This window comes from Acipenser ruthenus, chromosome 23, assembly GCF_902713425.1.
Source record: "Acipenser ruthenus chromosome 23, fAciRut3.2 maternal haplotype, whole genome shotgun sequence".
NCBI lineage: Eukaryota > Metazoa > Chordata > Actinopteri > Acipenseriformes > Acipenseridae > Acipenser > Acipenser ruthenus.
The window spans coordinates 10,558,842-10,572,236 of NC_081211.1; the positions used below are offsets into that span (position 1 = coordinate 10,558,842).

At 34.9% G+C, this 13,395-nt stretch overlaps 2 non-coding genes across 2 annotated transcripts; both read right to left on the minus strand.

Moving 5' to 3' along the window:
• Window positions 1-762: 762 nt before the first annotated feature.
• trnac-gca (transfer RNA cysteine (anticodon GCA)) lies at window positions 763-834 on the minus strand. The gene has a single exon. It is a non-coding gene; the product is annotated as a tRNA-Cys (tRNA).
• Window positions 835-12,813: 11,979 nt separating this feature from the next.
• Window positions 12,814-12,885, minus strand: trnac-gca (transfer RNA cysteine (anticodon GCA)). The gene has a single exon. It is a non-coding gene; the product is annotated as a tRNA-Cys (tRNA).
• Window positions 12,886-13,395: the final 510 nt, after the last annotated feature.

Genomic DNA, 13,395 nt, shown 5'->3' on the forward strand with positions numbered 1-13,395 from the left:
AGGTAAAAACAAAGATTGTTTTGTAATTAACAGCTTTTTCTGAGTTTAATTATAAAACAGAATCAGCTCAATTTGTTTAAAGGGACTTCACCTGATTAAAAATAAAACCTGAAAACTTCAAGCCCTACTTGTGTGTGTGTTCGGATTTACTTTTTCCGCAATACTGGTAATATTTAATTTATGCAATATTTAATTTATGCAAACTGCAGTTACTGACAGGCTTGATAATTGAGGCAATACTGAATCTTTCAGTTAATTCTTATGAAAAAATAAATAAAAAATTGGTGTATGCTACAGCCGGTAGATGGTGTCAAGTATTAAAAAAAAAATACTATTTGCAAAATAGTATTTACTAATTTCTATTGATAATATATTTCTGGCAACCTATTTTATGTTTTTATTTTAAATACATTTGGAGACCACTGTTGTCTTTTTAAATATTTTCCGTGACTATGTTGCCATCCTTGGCGTTCACTGTTAACCGAAAGGTTTGTGGTTTGAGCTCAAACAGGAACTCTTTTTTATATTAAACTGGCCAGCCAGATTGCCTTCCCAGGCAGCCTTCTCAAGAGAGGCCAAGCTTCTAATTTCTCCAGTTGTAAAGGGTGCGGTGGCCAAGTGGTACGGTGTTTGGTCCCGTAAATTGAGGATCACGTCTTCAAACCCTGTCTGTACCTTGTTGCTGTCTTTGAAACACTATTTTTTGCTTCTAGCTGAAATAAAAAATGTTAACGTGCATTTTGTATTTTAATTTAGAAAAAAAGGGGGCACTCGGATTTGAACCGGGGACCTCTTGATCTGCAGTCAAATGCTCTACCACTGAGCTATACCCCCAACTCACTAGCCTATTCCAGCTATGCCCTTTTCTGCCAAGCACAACCAACGGTGCCGAGCTGCAGTTTCAGAAATGTAACCTATCAATGGCTAGTTATTTTTTACCTTGTGTCCCGCAGCAATATTTTTCAACAAAACATTCAAGAAGTATTGTATAAGGTCCGTCAAGTAATAGAATAACACGTTGTTATACATGTATCTCTTTGAAAACACTAAGCGAAATAGATAATAATCAGAAAATGCTTAACGTTTTTTATTTCAAGAAATTAAACTAAATACAAAATATAGTGTTGAAAAAAAGAGAGAAGCTTTATGGTTTCTGAAGTACGTTATAACGTTCCCCAAAATGTTCTGAAAACAAGGACACCAAGTCCAAGATGCCACTGTAACACATTTTTTAGTGCATTTTGTTTTTATTGGAAGAGAGTCAAATACAGCCAAAAAATGTCTGGTCATGGGGGGAGCATCCCACTGAAAAACACTCGGTCCTTCAAAGGGTTTAGCAAAGGTTGGTTTGCTTGAGCTCACCCTAGAAAAGTGGTTGTTACTTTATTTTTTAATATATTAAATTGAAAGCCACAGCTTGCCTTGTCAGACGTCTTTGACAGATTATTTAAGAAGCGCCATGCTTTGCATTCTTATGACAGTCATCATTTTCATGTTACGTATTCTTCATGGTAACAGTGAAGATGCTTTCCAAGTCAATTTCTATAAATATAAGGGGACACTCTGATATTCCTTTTTACATGTTATGTCCGAGATTGGTTAAATGTAATTTTTTATTAAATGTTTCCATTAAGATTCAACTCACAGCACAACAATTTGTTATCTTATGGTGCTGCTACAGTTGTATTGATTTAAAAACTACATACTATTAGCATGTGCCTTGTTTTATGGTTACTCCTTACTCAGCAATGCGACCATAGCTTCACTCTAATATGAACTCCATTGAATGTAAAACAAAGGCCCTGTCCACACTATGCCTTTAAACCGTATTAGTTGCGTTTAAGCCGGCTTAAAAGTGCTAAATACGGTTTGCGTCCACACTACGCAGCATTTAATACCGTACTCGAGACCACCTCAGGAGGTAGTCTCGAGTCCGGTTCTAATTAGATCGCATCAGGTAGTGCGGTTTATCAGAAGTGTGGACGCTGTAATACCAAACTACATGTTTTGTGTATCCTCCAATATCCCAAAATGCTTTGTGGTATGTTTGGCGAAATACTCAGAGCAGGCGCCCGAAGGAGTTGCTATCACTGTACACTCCGCACTAGGTATTCATTTTTATGCTTCAAAAAATCTTTCAGGACATCTCTGTTAAACTAGTGGGGAAAATCGTATTTTTCTTGAATCGTACTTGTACTTGCTAGAACCAAAGTCATTGTATTTATCTTGCTCTTAACCGTATTATTACTTGTACTGTGATCCTTGAAATGTATTTTTGTTTACGACTGTAAGTCGCCCAGGATAAGAGCGGCTGCTAAGAAATAAATAAATAAATAAATAAATAAATAAATAAATAATAATAATAATAATAATAATAATAATAATAATAAATAAATAAACAAAAACACAGCGTTAAATTAGGCGACTGCAAAAATGAAATGTGAGTTAAAAGTAGGATCGGGAATGAACAAATTACGTAATTTGTCAGCTCCGTTTGAAATAAAATTAAGAGGACCAGAATTAGGCTCAGGCAAGATATGAAGGTAAAAACAAAGATTGTTTTGTAATTAACAGCTTTTTCTGAGTTTAATTATAAAACAGAATCAGCTCAATTTGTTTAAAGGGACTTCACCTGATTAAAAATAAAACCTGAAAACTTCAAGCCCTACTTGTGTGTGTGTTCGGATTTACTTTTTCCGCAATACTGGTAATATTTAATTTATGCAATATTTAATTTATGCAAACTGCAGTTACTGACAGGCTTGATAATTGAGGCAATACTGAATCTTTCAGTTAATTCTTATGAAAAAATAAATAAAAAATTGGTGTATGCTACAGCCGGTAGATGGTGTCAAGTATTAAAAAAAAAATACTATTTGCAAAATAGTATTTACTAATTTCTATTGATAATATATTTCTGGCAACCTATTTTATGTTTGTATTTTAAATACATTTGGAGACCACTGTTGTCTTTTTAAATATTTTCCGTGACTATGTTGCCATCCTTGGCGTTCACTGTTAACCGAAAGGTTTGTGGTTTGAGCTCAAACAGGAACTCTTTTTTATATTAAACTGGCCAGCCAGATTGCCTTCCCAGGCGGCCTTCTCAAGAGAGGCCAAGCTTCTAATTTCTCCAGTTGTAAAGGGTGCGGTGGCCAAGTGGTAAGGTGTTTGGTCCCGTAAATTGAGGATCACGTCTTCAAACCTTGTCTGTACCTTGTTGCTGTCTTTGAAACACTATTTTTTGCTTCTAGCTGAAATAAAAAATGTTAACGTGCATTTTGTATTTTAATTTAGAAAAAAAGGGGGCACTCGGATTTGAACCGGGGATTATTTAAGAAGCGCCATGCTTTGCATTCTTATGACAGTCATCATTTTCATGTTACGTATTCTTCATGGTAACAGTGAAGATGCTTTCCAAGTCAATTTCTATCAATATAAGGGGACACTCTGATATTCCTTTTTACATGTTATGTCCGAGATTGGTTAAATGTAATTTTTTATTAAATGTTTCCATTAAGATTCAACTCACAGCACAACAATTTGTTATCTTATGGTGCTGCTACAGTTGTATTGATTTAAAAACTACATACTATTAGCATGTGCCTTGTTTTATGGTTACTCCTTACTCAGCAATGCGACCATAGCTTCACTCTAATATGAACTCCATTGAATGTAAAACAAAGGCCCTGTCCACACTATGCCTTTAAACCGTATTAGTTGCGTTTAAGCCGGCTTAAAAGTGCTAAATACGGTTTGCGTCCACACTACGCAGCATTTAATACCGTACTCGAGACCACCTCAGGAGGTAGTCTCGAGTCCGGTTCTAATTAGATCGCATCAGGTAGTGCGGTTTATCAGAAGTGTGGACGCTGTAATACCAAACTACATGTTTTGTGTATCCTCCAATATCCCAAAATGCTTTGTGGTATGTTTGGCGAAATACTCAGAGCAGGTGCCCGAAGGAGTTGCTATCACTGTACACTCCGCACTAGGTATTCATTTTTATGCTTCAAAAAATCTTTCAGGACATCTCTGTTAAACTAGTGGGGAAAATCGTATTTTTCTTGAATCGTACTTGTACTTGCTAGAACCAAAGTCATTGTATTTATCTTGCTCTTAACCGTATTATTACTTGTACTGTGATCCTTGAAATGTATTTTTGTTTACGACTGTAAGTCGCCCAGGATAAGAGCGGCTGCTAAGAAAGAAATAAATAAATAAATAAATAAATAAATAAATAAATAAATAAATAATAATAATAATAATAATAATAATAATAATAATAATAATAATAAATAAATAAACAAAAACACAGCGTTAAATTAGGCGACTGCAAAAATGAAATGCGAGTTAAAAGTAGGATCGGGAATGAACAAATTACGTATTTTGTCAGCTCTGTTTGAAATAAAATTAAGAGGACCAGAATTAGGCTCAGGCAAGATATGAAGGTAAAAACAAAGATTGTTTTGTAATTAACAGCTTTTTCTGAGTTTAATTCTAAAACAGAATCAGCTCAATTTGTTTAAAGGGACTTCACCTGATTAAAAATAAAACCTGAAAACTTCAAGCCCTACTTGTGTGTGTGTTCGGATTTACTTTTTCCGCAATACTGGTAATATTTAATTTATGCAATATTTAATTTATGCAAACTGCAGTTACTGACAGGCTTGATAATTGAGGCAATACTGAATCTTTCAGTTAATTCTTATGAAAAAATAAATAAAAAATTGGTGTATGCTACAGCCGGTAGATGGTGTCAAGTATTAAAAAAAAAATACTATTTGCAAAATAGTATTTACTAATTTCTATTGATAATATATTTCTGGCAACCTATTTTATGTTTGTATTTTAAATACATTTGGAGACCACTGTTGTCTTTTTAAATATTTTCCGTGACTATGTTGCCATCCTTGGCGTTCACTGTTAACCGAAAGGTTTGTGGTTTGAGCTCAAACAGGAACTCTTTTTTATATTAAACTGGCCAGCCAGATTGCCTTCCCAGGCGGCCTTCTCAAGAGAGGCCAAGCTTCTAATTTCTCTAGTTGTAAAGGGTGCGGTGGCCAAGTGGTAAGGTGTTTGGTCCCGTAAATTGAGGATCACGTCTTCAAACCCTGTCTGTACCTTGTTGCTGTCTTTGAAACACTATTTTTTGCTTCTAGCTGAAATAAAAAATGTTAACGTGCATTTTGTATTTTAATTTAGAAAAAAAGGGGGCACTCGGATTTGAACCGGGGATTATTTAAGAAGCGCCATGCTTTGCATTCTTATGACAGTCATCATTTTCATGTTACGTATTCTTCATGGTAACAGTGAAGATGCTTTCCAAGTCAATTTCTATCAATATAAGGGGACACTCTGATATTCCTTTTTACATGTTATGTCCGAGATTGGTTAAATGTAATTTTTTATTAAATGTTTCCATTAAGATTCAACTCACAGCACAACAATTTGTTATCTTATGGTGCTGCTACAGTTGTATTGATTTAAAAACTACATACTATTAGCATGTGCCTTGTTTTATGGTTACTCCTTACTCAGCAATGCGACCATAGCTTCACTCTAATATGAACTCCATTGAATGTAAAACAAAGGCCCTGTCCACACTATGCCTTTAAACCGTATTAGTTGCGTTTAAGCCGGCTTAAAAGTGCTAAATACGGTTTGCGTCCACACTACGCAGCATTTAATACCGTACTCGAGACCACCTCAGGAGGTAGTCTCGAGTCCGGTTCTAATTAGATCGCATCAGGTAGTGCGGTTTATCAGAAGTGTGGACGCTGTAATACCAAACTACATGTTTTGTGTATCCTCCAATATCCCAAAATGCTTTGTGGTATGTTTGGCGAAATACTCAGAGCAGGCGCCCGAAGGAGTTGCTATCACTGTACACTCCGCACTAGGTATTCATTTTTATGCTTCAAAAAATCTTTCAGGACATCTCTGTTAAACTAGTGGGGAAAATCGTATTTTTCTTGAATCGTACTTGTACTTGCTAGAACCAAAGTCATTGTATTTATCTTGCTCTTAACCGTATTATTACTTGTACTGTGATCCTTGAAATGTATTTTTGTTTACGACTGTAAGTCGCCCAGGATAAGAGCGGCTGCTGAGAAATAAATAAATTAATAAATAAATAAATTAATAAATAAATAAATAATAATAATAATAATAATAATAATAATAATAATAATAATAATAATAATAATAAATAAATAAACAAAAACACAGCGTTAAATTAGGCGACTGCAAAAATGAAATGTGAGTTAAAAGTAGGATCGGGAATGAACAAATTACGTAATTTGTCAGCTCTGTTTGAAATAAAATTAAGAGGACCAGAATTAGGCTCAGGCAAGATATGAAGGTAAAAACAAAGATTGTTTTGTAATTAACAGCTTTTTCTGAGTTTAATTATAAAACAGAATCAGCTCAATTTGTTTAAAGGGACTTCACCTGATTAAAAATAAAACCTGAAAACTTCAAGCCCTACTTGTGTGTGTGTTCGGATTTACTTTTTCCGCAATACTGGTAATATTTAATTTATGCAATATTTAATTTATGCAAACTGCAGTTACTGACAGGCTTGATAATTGAGGCAATACTGAATCTTTCAGTTAATTCTTATGAAAAAATAAATAAAAAATTGGTGTATGCTACAGCCGGTAGATGGTGTCAAGTATTAAAAAAAAAATACTATTTGCAAAATAGTATTTACTAATTTCTATTGATAATATATTTCTGGCAACCTATTTTATGTTTGTATTTTAAATACATTTGGAGACCACTGTTGTCTTTTTAAATATTTTCCGTGACTATGTTGCCATCCTTGGCGTTCACTGTTAACCGAAAGGTTTGTGGTTTGAGCTCAAACAGGAACTCTTTTTTATATTAAACTGGCCAGCCAGATTGCCTTCCCAGGCGGCCTTCTCAAGAGAGGCCAAGCTTCTAATTTCTCCAGTTGTAAAGGGTGCGGTGGCCAAGTGGTAAGGTGTTTGGTCCCGTAAATTAAGGATCACGTCTTCAAACCTTGTCTGTACCTTGTTGCTGTCTTTGAAACACTATTTTTTGCTTCTAGCTGAAATAAAAAATGTTAACGTGCATTTTGTATTTTAATTTAGAAAAAAAGGGGGCACTCGGATTTGAACCGGGGATTATTTAAGAAGCGCCATGCTTTGCATTCTTATGACAGTCATCATTTTCATGTTACGTATTCTTCATGGTAACAGTGAAGATGCTTTCCAAGTCAATTTCTATCAATATAAGGGGACACTCTGATATTCCTTTTTACATGTTATGTCCGAGATTGGTTAAATGTAATTTTTTATTAAATGTTTCCATTAAGATTCAACTCACAGCACAACAATTTGTTATCTTATGGTGCTGCTACAGTTGTATTGATTTAAAAACTACATACTATTAGCATGTGCCTTGTTTTATGGTTACTCCTTACTCAGCAATGCGACCATAGCTTCACTCTAATATGAACTCCATTGAATGTAAAACAAAGGCCCTGTCCACACTATGCCTTTAAACCGTATTAGTTGCGTTTAAGCCGGCTTAAAAGTGCTAAATACGGTTTGCGTCCACACTACGCAGCATTTAATACCGTACTCGAGACCACCTCAGGAGGTAGTCTCGAGTCCGGTTCTAATTAGATCGCATCAGGTAGTGCGGTTTATCAGAAGTGTGGACGCTGTAATACCAAACTACATGTTTTGTGTATCCTCCAATATCCCAAAATGCTTTGTGGTATGTTTGGCGAAATACTCAGAGCAGGCGCCCGAAGGAGTTGCTATCACTGTACACTCCGCACTAGGTATTCATTTTTATGCTTCAAAAAATCTTTCAGGACATCTCTGTTAAACTAGTGGGGAAAATCGTATTTTTCTTGAATCGTACTTGTACTTGCTAGAACCAAAGTCATTGTATTTATCTTGCTCTTAACCGTATTATTACTTGTACTGTGATCCTTGAAATGTATTTTTGTTTACGACTGTAAGTCGCCCAGGATAAGAGCGGCTGCTAAGAAATAAATAAATAAATAAATAAATAAATAAATAATAATAATAATAATAATAATAATAATAATAATAAATAAATAAACAAAAACACAGCGTTAAATTAGGCGACTGCAAAAATGAAATGTGAGTTAAAAGTAGGATCGGGAATGAACAAATTACGTAATTTGTCAGCTCTGTTTGAAATAAAATTAAGAGGACCAGAATTAGGCTCAGGCAAGATATGAAGGTAAAAACAAAGATTGTTTTGTAATTAACAGCTTTTTCTGAGTTTAATTATAAAACAGAATCAGCTCAATTTGTTTAAAGGGACTTCACCTGATTAAAAATAAAACCTGAAAACTTCAAGCCCTACTTGTGTGTGTGTTCGGATTTACTTTTTCCGCAATACTGGTAATATTTAATTTATGCAATATTTAATTTATGCAAACTGCAGTTACTGACAGGCTTGATAATTGAGGCAATACTGAATCTTTCAGTTAATTCTTATGAAAAAATAAATAAAAAATTGGTGTATGCTACAGCCGGTAGATGGTGTCAAGTATTAAAAAAAAAATACTATTTGCAAAATAGTATTTACTAATTTCTATTGATAATATATTTCTGGCAACCTATTTTATGTTTGTATTTTAAATACATTTGGAGACCACTGTTGTCTTTTTAAATATTTTCCGTGACTATGTTGCCATCCTTGGCGTTCACTGTTAACCGAAAGGTTTGTGGTTTGAGCTCAAACAGGAACTCTTTTTTATATTAAACTGGCCAGCCAGATTGCCTTCCCAGGCGGCCTTCTCAAGAGAGGCCAAGCTTCTAATTTCTCCAGTTGTAAAGGGTGCGGTGGCCAAGTGGTAAGGTGTTTGGTCCCGTAAATTAAGGATCACGTCTTCAAACCTTGTCTGTACCTTGTTGCTGTCTTTGAAACACTATTTTTTGCTTCTAGCTGAAATAAAAAATGTTAACGTGCATTTTGTATTTTAATTTAGAAAAAAAGGGGGCACTCGGATTTGAACCGGGGATTATTTAAGAAGCGCCATGCTTTGCATTCTTATGACAGTCATCATTTTCATGTTACGTATTCTTCATGGTAACAGTGAAGATGCTTTCCAAGTCAATTTCTATCAATATAAGGGGACACTCTGATATTCCTTTTTACATGTTATGTCCGAGATTGGTTAAATGTAATTTTTTATTAAATGTTTCCATTAAGATTCAACTCACAGCACAACAATTTGTTATCTTATGGTGCTGCTACAGTTGTATTGATTTAAAAACTACATACTATTAGCATGTGCCTTGTTTTATGGTTACTCCTTACTCAGCAATGCGACCATAGCTTCACTCTAATATGAACTCCATTGAATGTAAAACAAAGGCCCTGTCCACACTATGCCTTTAAACCGTATTAGTTGCGTTTAAGCCGGCTTAAAAGTGCTAAATACGGTTTGCGTCCACACTACGCAGCATTTAATACCGTACTCGAGACCACCTCAGGAGGTAGTCTCGAGTCCGGTTCTAATTAGATCGCATCAGGTAGTGCGGTTTATCAGAAGTGTGGACGCTGTAATACCAAACTACATGTTTTGTGTATCCTCCAATATCCCAAAATGCTTTGTGGTATGTTTGGCGAAATACTCAGAGCAGGTGCCCGAAGGAGTTGCTATCACTGTACACTCCGCACTAGGTATTCATTTTTATGCTTCAAAAAATCTTTCAGGACATCTCTGTTAAACTAGTGGGGAAAATCGTATTTTTCTTGAATCGTACTTGTACTTGCTAGAACCAAAGTCATTGTATTTATCTTGCTCTTAACCGTATTATTACTTGTACTGTGATCCTTGAAATGTATTTTTGTTTACGACTGTAAGTCGCCCAGGATAAGAGCGGCTGCTAAGAAATAAATAAATAAATAAATAAATAAATAATAATAATAATAATAATAATAATAATAATAATAATAAATAAATAAACAAAAACACAGCGTTAAATTAGGCGACTGCAAAAATGAAATGCGAGTTAAAAGTAGGATCGGGAATGAACAAATTACGTATTTTGTCAGCTCTGTTTGAAATAAAATTAAGAGGACCAGAATTAGGCTCAGGCAAGATATGAAGGTAAAAACAAAGATTGTTTTGTAATTAACAGCTTTTTCTGAGTTTAATTCTAAAACAGAATCAGCTCAATTTGTTTAAAGGGACTTCACCTGATTAAAAATAAAACCTGAAAACTTCAAGCCCTACTTGTGTGTGTGTTCGGATTTACTTTTTCCGCAATACTGGTAATATTTAATTTATGCAATATTTAATTTATGCAAACTGCAGTTACTGACAGGCTTGATAACTGAGGCAATACTGAATCTTTCAGTTAATTCTTATGAAAAAATAAATAAAAAATTGGTGTATGCTACAGCCGGTAGATGGTGTCAAGTATTAAAAAAAAAATACTATTTGCAAAATAGTATTTACTAATTTCTATTGATAATATATTTCTGGCAACCTATTTTATGTTTGTATTTTAAATACATTTGGAGACCACTGTTGTCTTTTTAAATATTTTCCGTGACTATGTTGCCATCCTTGGCGTTCACTGTTAACCGAAAGGTTTGTGGTTTGAGCTCAAACAGGAACTCTTTTTTATATTAAACTGGCCAGCCAGATTGCCTTCCCAGGCGGCCTTCTCAAGAGAGGCCAAGCTGCAAGTCCAAGATGCCACTGTAACACATTTTTTAGTGCATTTTGTTTTTATTGGAAGAGAGTCAAATACAGCCAAAAAATGTCTGGTCATGGGGGGAGCATCCCACTGAAAAACACTCGGTCCTTCAAAGGGTTTAGCAAAGGTTGGTTTGCTTGAGCTCACCCTAGAAAAGTGGTTGTTACTTTATTTTTTAATATATTAAATTGAAAGCCACAGCTTGCCTTGTCAGACGTCTTTGACAGATTATTTAAGAAGCGCCATGCTTTGCATTCTTATGACAGTCATCATTTTCATGTTACGTATTCTTCATGGTAACAGTGAAGATGCTTTCCAAGTCAATTTCTATAAATATAAGGGGACACTCTGATATTCCTTTTTACATGTTATGTCCGAGATTGGTTAAATGTAATTTTTTATTAAATGTTTCCATTAAGATTCAACTCACAGCACAACAATTTGTTATCTTATGGTGCTGCTACAGTTGTATTGATTTAAAAACTACATACTATTAGCATGTGCCTTGTTTTATGGTTACTCCTTACTCAGCAATGCGACCATAGCTTCACTCTAATATGAACTCCATTGAATGTAAAACAAAGGCCCTGTCCACACTATGCCTTTAAACCGTATTAGTTGCGTTTAAGCCGGCTTAAAAGTGCTAAATACGGTTTGCGTCCACACTACGCAGCATTTAATACCGTACTCGAGACCACCTCAGGAGGTAGTCTCGAGTCCGGTTCTAATTAGATCGCATCAGGTAGTGCGGTTTATCAGAAGTGTGGACGCTGTAATACCAAACTACATGTTTTGTGTATCCTCCAATATCCCAAAATGCTTTGTGGTATGTTTGGCGAAATACTCAGAGCAGGTGCCCGAAGGAGTTGCTATCACTGTACACTCCGCACTAGGTATTCATTTTTATGCTTCAAAAAATCTTTCAGGACATCTCTGTTAAACTAGTGGGGAAAATCGTATTTTTCTTGAATCGTACTTGTACTTGCTAGAACCAAAGTCATTGTATTTATCTTGCTCTTAACCGTATTATTACTTGTACTGTGATCCTTGAAATGTATTTTTGTTTACGACTGTAAGTCGCCCAGGATAAGAGCGGCTGCTAAGAAATAAATAAATAAATAAATAAATAAATAATAATAATAATAATAATAATAATAATAATAATAATAATAATAATAAATAAACAAAAACACAGCGTTAAATTAGGCGACTGCAAAAATGAAATGCGAGTTAAAAGTAGGATCGGGAATGAACAAATTACGTATTTTGTCAGCTCTGTTTGAAATAAAATTAAGAGGACCAGAATTAGGCTCAGGCAAGAAATGAAGGTAAAAACAAAGATTGTTTTGTAATTAACAGCTTTTTCTGAGTTTAATTCTAAAACAGAATCAGCTCAATTTGTTTAAAGGGACTTCACCTGATTAAAAATAAAACCTGAAAACTTCAAGCCCTACTTGTGTGTGTGTTCGGATTTACTTTTTCCGCAATACTGGTAATATTTAATTTATGCAATATTTAATTTATGCAAACTGCAGTTACTGACAGGCTTGATAACTGAGGCAATACTGAATCTTTCAGTTAATTCTTATGAAAAAATAAATAAAAAATTGGTGTATGCTACAGCCGGTAGATGGTGTCAAGTATTAAAAAAAAAATACTATTTGCAAAATAGTATTTACTAATTTCTATTGATAATATATTTCTGGCAACCTATTTTATGTTTGTATTTTAAATACATTTGGAGACCACTGTTGTCTTTTTAAATATTTTCCGTGACTATGTTGCCATCCTTGGCGTTCACTGTTAACCGAAAGGTTTGTGGTTTGAGCTCAAACAGGAACTCTTTTTTATATTAAACTGGCCAGCCAGATTGCCTTCCCAGGCGGCCTTCTCAAGAGAGGCCAAGCTTCTAATTTCTCCAGTTGTAAAGGGTGCGGTGGCCAAGTGGTAAGGTGTTTGGTCCCGTAAATTGAGGATCACGTCTTCAAACCCTGTCTGTACCTTGTTGCTGTCTTTGAAACACTATTTTTTGCTTCTAGCTGAAATAAAAAATGTTAACGTGCATTTTGTATTTTAATTTAGAAAAAAAAGGGGGCACTCGGATTTGAACCGGGGACCTCTTGATATGCAGTCAAATGCTCTACCACTGAGCTATACCCCCGACTCACTAGCCTATTCCAGCTATGCCCTTTTCTGCCAAGCACAACCAATGGTGCCGAGCTGCAGTTTCAGAAATGCAACCTATCAATGGCTAGTTATTTTTTCCCTTGTGTCCCGCAGCAATATTTTTCAACAAAACATTCAAGAAGAATTGTATAAGGTCCGTCAAGTAATAGAATAACACGTTGTTATACATGTATCTCTTTGAAAACACTAAGCGAAATAGATAATAATCAGAAAATGCTTAACGTTTTTTATTTCAAGAAATTAAACTAAATACAAAATATAGTGTTGAAAAAAAGAGAGAAGCTTTATGGTTTCGGAAGTACGTTATAACGTTCCCCAAAATGTTCTGAAAACAAGGACACCAAGTCCAAGATGCCACTGTAACACATTTTTTAGTGCATTTTGTTTTTATTGGAAGAGAGTCAAATACAGCCAAAAAATGTCTGGTCATGGGGGGAGCATCCCACTGAAAAACGCTCGGTCCTTTAAACGGTTTAGCAAAGGT